Source organism: Dama dama, chromosome 19, assembly GCF_033118175.1.
Source record: "Dama dama isolate Ldn47 chromosome 19, ASM3311817v1, whole genome shotgun sequence".
NCBI lineage: Eukaryota > Metazoa > Chordata > Mammalia > Artiodactyla > Cervidae > Dama > Dama dama.
In genome coordinates, this window is record NC_083699.1 from 95,251,623 (window position 1) to 95,257,622 (window position 6,000).

Consider the following 6,000-nt stretch of genomic DNA (forward strand, 5'->3'; position numbering starts at 1 on the left):
ATAGAAAGCCCAGAGATAAATCCACGAACCTATGGACACCTTATCTTTGACAAAGGAGGCAAGGATATACAATGGAAAAAAGATAACCTCTTTAACAAGTGGTGCTGGGAAAACTGGTCAGCCACTTGTAAAAGAATGAAACTAGAACACTTTCTAACACCATACACAAAAATAAACTCAAAATGGATTAAAGATCTAAATGTAAGAACAGAAACTATAAAGCTCCTAGAGGAGAACATAGGCAAAACAGTTTCCAACATAAATCACAGCAGGATCCTCTATAACCCACCTCCCAGAATATTGGAAATAAAAGCAAAAATAAGCAAATGGGACCTAATGAAACTTAAAAGCTTTTGAACAACAAAGGAAACTATAAGCAAGGTGAAAAGACAGCCCTCAGATTGGGAGAAAATAATAGCAAACGAAGCAACAGACAAAGGATTAATCTCAAAAATATACAAGCAACACCTGAAGCTCAATTCCAGAAAAATAAATGACCCAATCAAAAAATGGGCCAAAGAACTAAACAGACATTTTTCCAAAGAAGACATACAAATGGCTAACAAACATATGAAAAGATGCTCCACATCACTCATTATCAGAGAAATGCAAATCAAAACCACAATGAGGTACCATTACACGCCAGTCAGGATGGCTGCTATCCAAAAGTCTACAAGCAATAAATGCTGGAGAGGGTGTGGAGAAAAGGGAACCCTCTTACACTGTTGGTGGGAATGCAAACTAGTACAGCCGCTATGGAAAACAGTGTGGAGATTTCTTAAAAAACTGGAAATAGAACTGCCATATGACCCAGCAATCCCACTTCTGGGCATACACACCGAGGAAACCAGATCTGAAAGAGACACGTGCACCCCAGTGTTCATTGCAGCACTGTTTATAATAGCCAGGACATGGAAGCAACTTAGCTGCCCGTCAGCAGACGAATGGATAAGGAAGTGTGGTACATATACACCATGGAATATTACTCAGCCATTAAAAAGAATTCATTTGAATCAGTTCTAATGAGATGGATGAAACTGGAGCCCATTATACAGAGTGAAGTAAGCCAGAAAGATAAAGAACATTACAGCATACTAACACATATATATGGAATTTAGAAAGATGGTAATGATAACCCTATATGCAAAACAGAAAAAGAGACACAGATGTACAGAACAGACTTTTGGACTCTGTGGGAGAAGGTGAGGGTGGGATGTTTCGAGAGAACAGCATCGAAACATGTATATTATCTATGATGAAACAGATCAGCAACCCAGGTTGGATGCATGAGACAAGTGCTCGGGGCTGGTGCACTGGGAAGACCCAGAGGGATCGGGTAGAAAGGGAGGTGGGAGGGGGGATCGGGGTGGGGAATACATGTAAATCCATGGCTGATTCATGTCAATATATGACAAAAACCGCTGCAATATTGTAAAGTAATTAGCCTCCAACTAATAAAAATAAATGAAAAAAAAAATTCAAGACAAAAAAAAAAAAAATAAAAAAAAAGGAAGAGTGTCAGATCAGAGAATCATCGTGTGTTGACAAAGTCATCATTCCAAACCTCATAAAAGATTGAAATCCATTCAAAATGGCTCATAAAGCTTCTAGTTAAGATTCTACCATGCTGGATAGAAATTACTTTAGAATCCAGACACTGGTCTAGTACATCACCCAAATCCCTAGAGTAGCACCGAATGGGAAGAAAATAAACTTAGATCTAAATAAGTGAAGGTTACCATGAAAATAACTTTTCAAAAGAGGAGTTCCTGAAGTTATAGGAAATTGCAGTTCCAGGAAAGCCTGTATCCAGGATACCGATCCAAAGACAGAGTGGTTTAAAACCTGGAAGGACAGCAACATAGAATCTCAAACTTGAACAGTAAATCTGAATGAAAACAGGAGAAATTATATATGGATCTCTTCATAGTCGATCAGGAACTAATCAATAGCTGAGGTGTGGTCTGACCTACAATAGTTTCAGGGACTGATTTCACAAAACCTGGTACTGACAAAGTGTTCTGATGGCAGCTTCCTGAGCTTCAATAAGTAGAGGGACATAGTCTCAAGATAACAAAGCACTCATGCACCCATATTGTCTTAGTCCAATCCAAGGAAAGTTTCGTCCCAGGAACACATCTTCTAAGTTGTTTACCAGATATGGAAAAATTCTGATAAGTGGGTTGTGTTTTCACAGCTCTTCCAGTTTTACTTTTAATAGAAGTAGAAGCAAATCTAATAATATTTATGGCAATAAACATTTTATCTTGAGCCAGAATCTCAGAACTTGTAAACATCTTCTAATTTGCCTAAGTAAACTACTTGTGGAACTAGGGGAAACTGCTTCAGGTTGTAAAAGAAGATGATGGCATGGTGTGAAATAAAAATCACATCTTCTCACAGACGTAGAGAAGAGACTTGTGGACACTCTGGGGGAAGGAGAAGGTGGAATGAATTGAAAGAATAGTACTGAAATATATACATTACCATGTGTAGAATAGATAGCTAGTAGGAAGTTGCTGTATATAACACAGGGAGTTCAGCCTGGTACTCTATGATGACTTAGAGGGGTAAGATGGGGGTAAAGCAGGAGGGATACTCAAGAGGGAGGGAATATGTGTTTATTTATGACTGATTCACATTATTTTACAACAGAAACCAATGTAACATTGTAAAACAATTATCTTCCAAGTTAAAAAAAAATAACAAAACCTGAAGGACCTTCTCTATATAACACAGAGATCTATACTCAATATATTATAATAACTTATAAGGGAAAAAATCTAGAAAAGGATATATATGTGTGTGTGTGTGTGTACTTTGCTGTACATCTGAAACTGATGTGACATTGTAAATCAACTATATTATAATAACACAAATAAATAATATATGAAGAATCAAGCTTAAAAAAAATTAAAAAATCATATCCCCTGATCCTGAAGCTTTCCATCATGTTTTCCTTACCATAATATGCTTTCTAAATATTTTTACATCACAAAGTCCATTGTTTTATTCAACAGGCCAACATATGGTATCCCTGAAGAGGGAAGTTGGCTCCTTCAAAAGAGGGAAATACAAACCCATCTATGACATATAGACACATTTGTATTTTGATAGAAGACTTCATTTTTGAAAATATCCAAATTTAATTGATAGCAATCTTACAAGTGAGGTAAGTTTCTTAGGTGAGAAATACTTTGATCAACTATGAACTAATGACTTTGGCTTTGTTTCTATATACCCCTTATGAATGATCTACTAAACCAGTTTTCAAAGAGAATTCCAGATTCAAGGAACTTAAGTATAAAGCCAACTTTATGGTAGGGAAATTGTTCTACAAATATGTTTTACGGTGTGCTTTTGGAAAAAAAAAACTGCATTTAATTGTTACTAATAATTGTTAACATAATAATGTTTCATTTCCTATAGCATATAATCACAACAGTTTTTATATATCATACAGTAATCAAATATTCAGTTCAGCTCAGTTCAGTCACTTTGCAACCCCATGAATCGCAGCATGCCAGGCCTCCCTGTCAATCACCAACTCCCGGAGTTTACCCAAACTCATTCCCATCGAGTCAGTGATGCCATCCAGCCATCTCATCCTCTGTCATCCCCTTCTCCTCCTGCCCCCAATCCCTGCCAGCATCAGGGTCTTTTCTAATGAGTCAACTCTTCACATGAGGTGGCCAAAGCATTGGAGTTTCAGATTCAGCATCAGTCCTTCCAATGAACACCCAGGACTGATCTTTTGGATGGACTGGTTGGATCTCCTTGCAGTCCAAGGGACTCTCAAGAGTCTTCTCCAACACCTTAGTTCAAAAACATCAATTTTTTGGTGCTCAGCTTTCCTCACAGCCCAAATCTCACATCCATACATGACCACGGGAAAAACCATAGCCTTGACCAGATGGACCTTTGTTGGCAAGTATTAGCCCTACGGAATTCTTTGTAATGTAAAAATGACAGGATGTGAAGTAAAACTATTTGGATTAAAAGCTGATTTATGTATTCTATGATCTAATGATTTAAGCTTTCAGATCCTCAATTTTTTTTCTTCAAATGAGAGCACTAAATTTCAATTTTATATTTCTGTCGAGACTATTTGAGAACAGTTTAAAATTTTCACATCACATTAGTTTAAATAAATACTAAATTAAATTTTTATAATCACTGAAAACTTTTATTAGAAAGAACAAGAAATCAAATATAATTTTAAATATTAGATATATTAAGTGTATGCCAACGGAGCATTGGAAAGTATCTTCTTTCTATTTTATATTCTAGATACCAGTAGGCCAAACAGTTTTCTGAGTATCAATCACTTATACATGCAGGAAGATTATATAAGAGTGTAATTAGAAAGGAAAATTTTCAATCACTACAAATCAAGAGACTTGGTTCTGATGAAATTCTATCTTTTCTCTGATACCTTTTGAAATAGTTGAAATACTATCAAATTTGAATTTAGAAGTATTCAGGTCTGAATACTAGTTCCGTCTCTGATATTGGATGGTTTAATTAACTTTCTTGAAGTTCATTGTTCTTCATCTATGAAATGGGAATAATTGTAATAATACCTTGCACGGGTGTATAAGTGTCAAGTTAAAGGTATGGGAAGAGCTTTATAGTAATAATATATGAAAATGTAAAAGTCAAGATAGAAATAAAATATTCATGTTGAGTCATTTATTTTCTGAAACTGTATTCCTGCTTAATAGCATTCTAATGGCATTTCTGACCTCTGTATTCCTTGCTGTGTAGATAAAAGGGTTTAACATGGGGGTAATAAGAGTATAGAATACTGCTATGGCTTTATCCATGGGAAAAGTAGCTACTGATCGCAGATACATAAATATACAAGGCACAAAGAAGAAGACAACTGTGATGTGGGAGCTACAGGTAGACAGGGCTCTTTTCCTCCCTGCAGAGCTGTGAGTCCTCATGGAGCAAAGAATGAACACACAGGATACCAACAATATTACAAAAGTGATCACAGGGATTACCCCACCACTGACAGCAACCAAGAGACCAGCAAGGAAAGTGTCAGTGCAGGCAAGTTGTATCAAGGTGAATATATCACACATGAAGTGATCCATTATGTTGGGACCACAGAATGGGAGCCTGAAAATGACTAGGATCTGTCCAAATGAGTGGAGAAAACCCAGTGCCCAACACACCCCCACCAGGAGGCAGCATGTGCGGTGGTCCATGACAGTCACATAGTGCAGAGGCCTGCAGATGGCCACATAGAGGTCAAAGGCCATGACCACAAGGAGGACAATCTCTGAAGCTCCCAAGAAATATTCAGTGAAGAGCTGTATCATGCAGGCACTGAAGGAGACAGACTTTGAATCAGAGAGCAAGTTGGCTAGCATTTTAGGGATTATGGAAGAGAATAGCAGGCGTCTATGAAGGACAAGAAGGCCAGGAAGAAATACATCAGGGAGTCCAAAGTCTGGCTGCAGATTATAGTAACCACAATGAACAGGTGACAGTGACAACGTAAGTGATAAGTAACACCAAAAATAGAATTCTCTGCATCTGAGGATTCTGTGTAAGTCCCATTAGAATGAATTCAGTCACATTCATCTTGTTTTCTTTTATTGTAATTCTGAAGATAAATTTAGAAGTGGAGAATTAACCTGCAAAAACAACATTATCCACAGCAATGTGATGAGAAGTTAACATTTGGGCTTTCAGGTAAGTCCACAGTGTTTTAATAATAGAAGCTATTTTTTTTTTTTTTCCATAGTGCAAGACAAGAAGCATGCTATATTTGCTATTTTACAAAGAAAGTGAAATTTTGAAGCTGTTTAATTCAGTTTATTACAAGGATGCTCAAAACCTTCTTGCACATCTTCTGACAAGTGGTCCTTGAGTCTTTGTTGGAGGACTTCCCGCCACAGGGAGCTCACCAGGCATTAAATCTTATTGCTTCTCAGCCAGTAAGAAAAGTTAAAAATATTATTAGATATTAAAAATATACTCATACAA

General features: G+C 36.9%; 1 pseudogene; it reads right to left on the reverse strand.

Moving 5' to 3' along the window:
• Positions 1–4,688: 4,688 nt before the first annotated feature.
• Positions 4,689–5,595, reverse strand: LOC133074131 (olfactory receptor 4C46-like; annotated as a pseudogene).
• Positions 5,596–6,000: the final 405 nt, after the last annotated feature.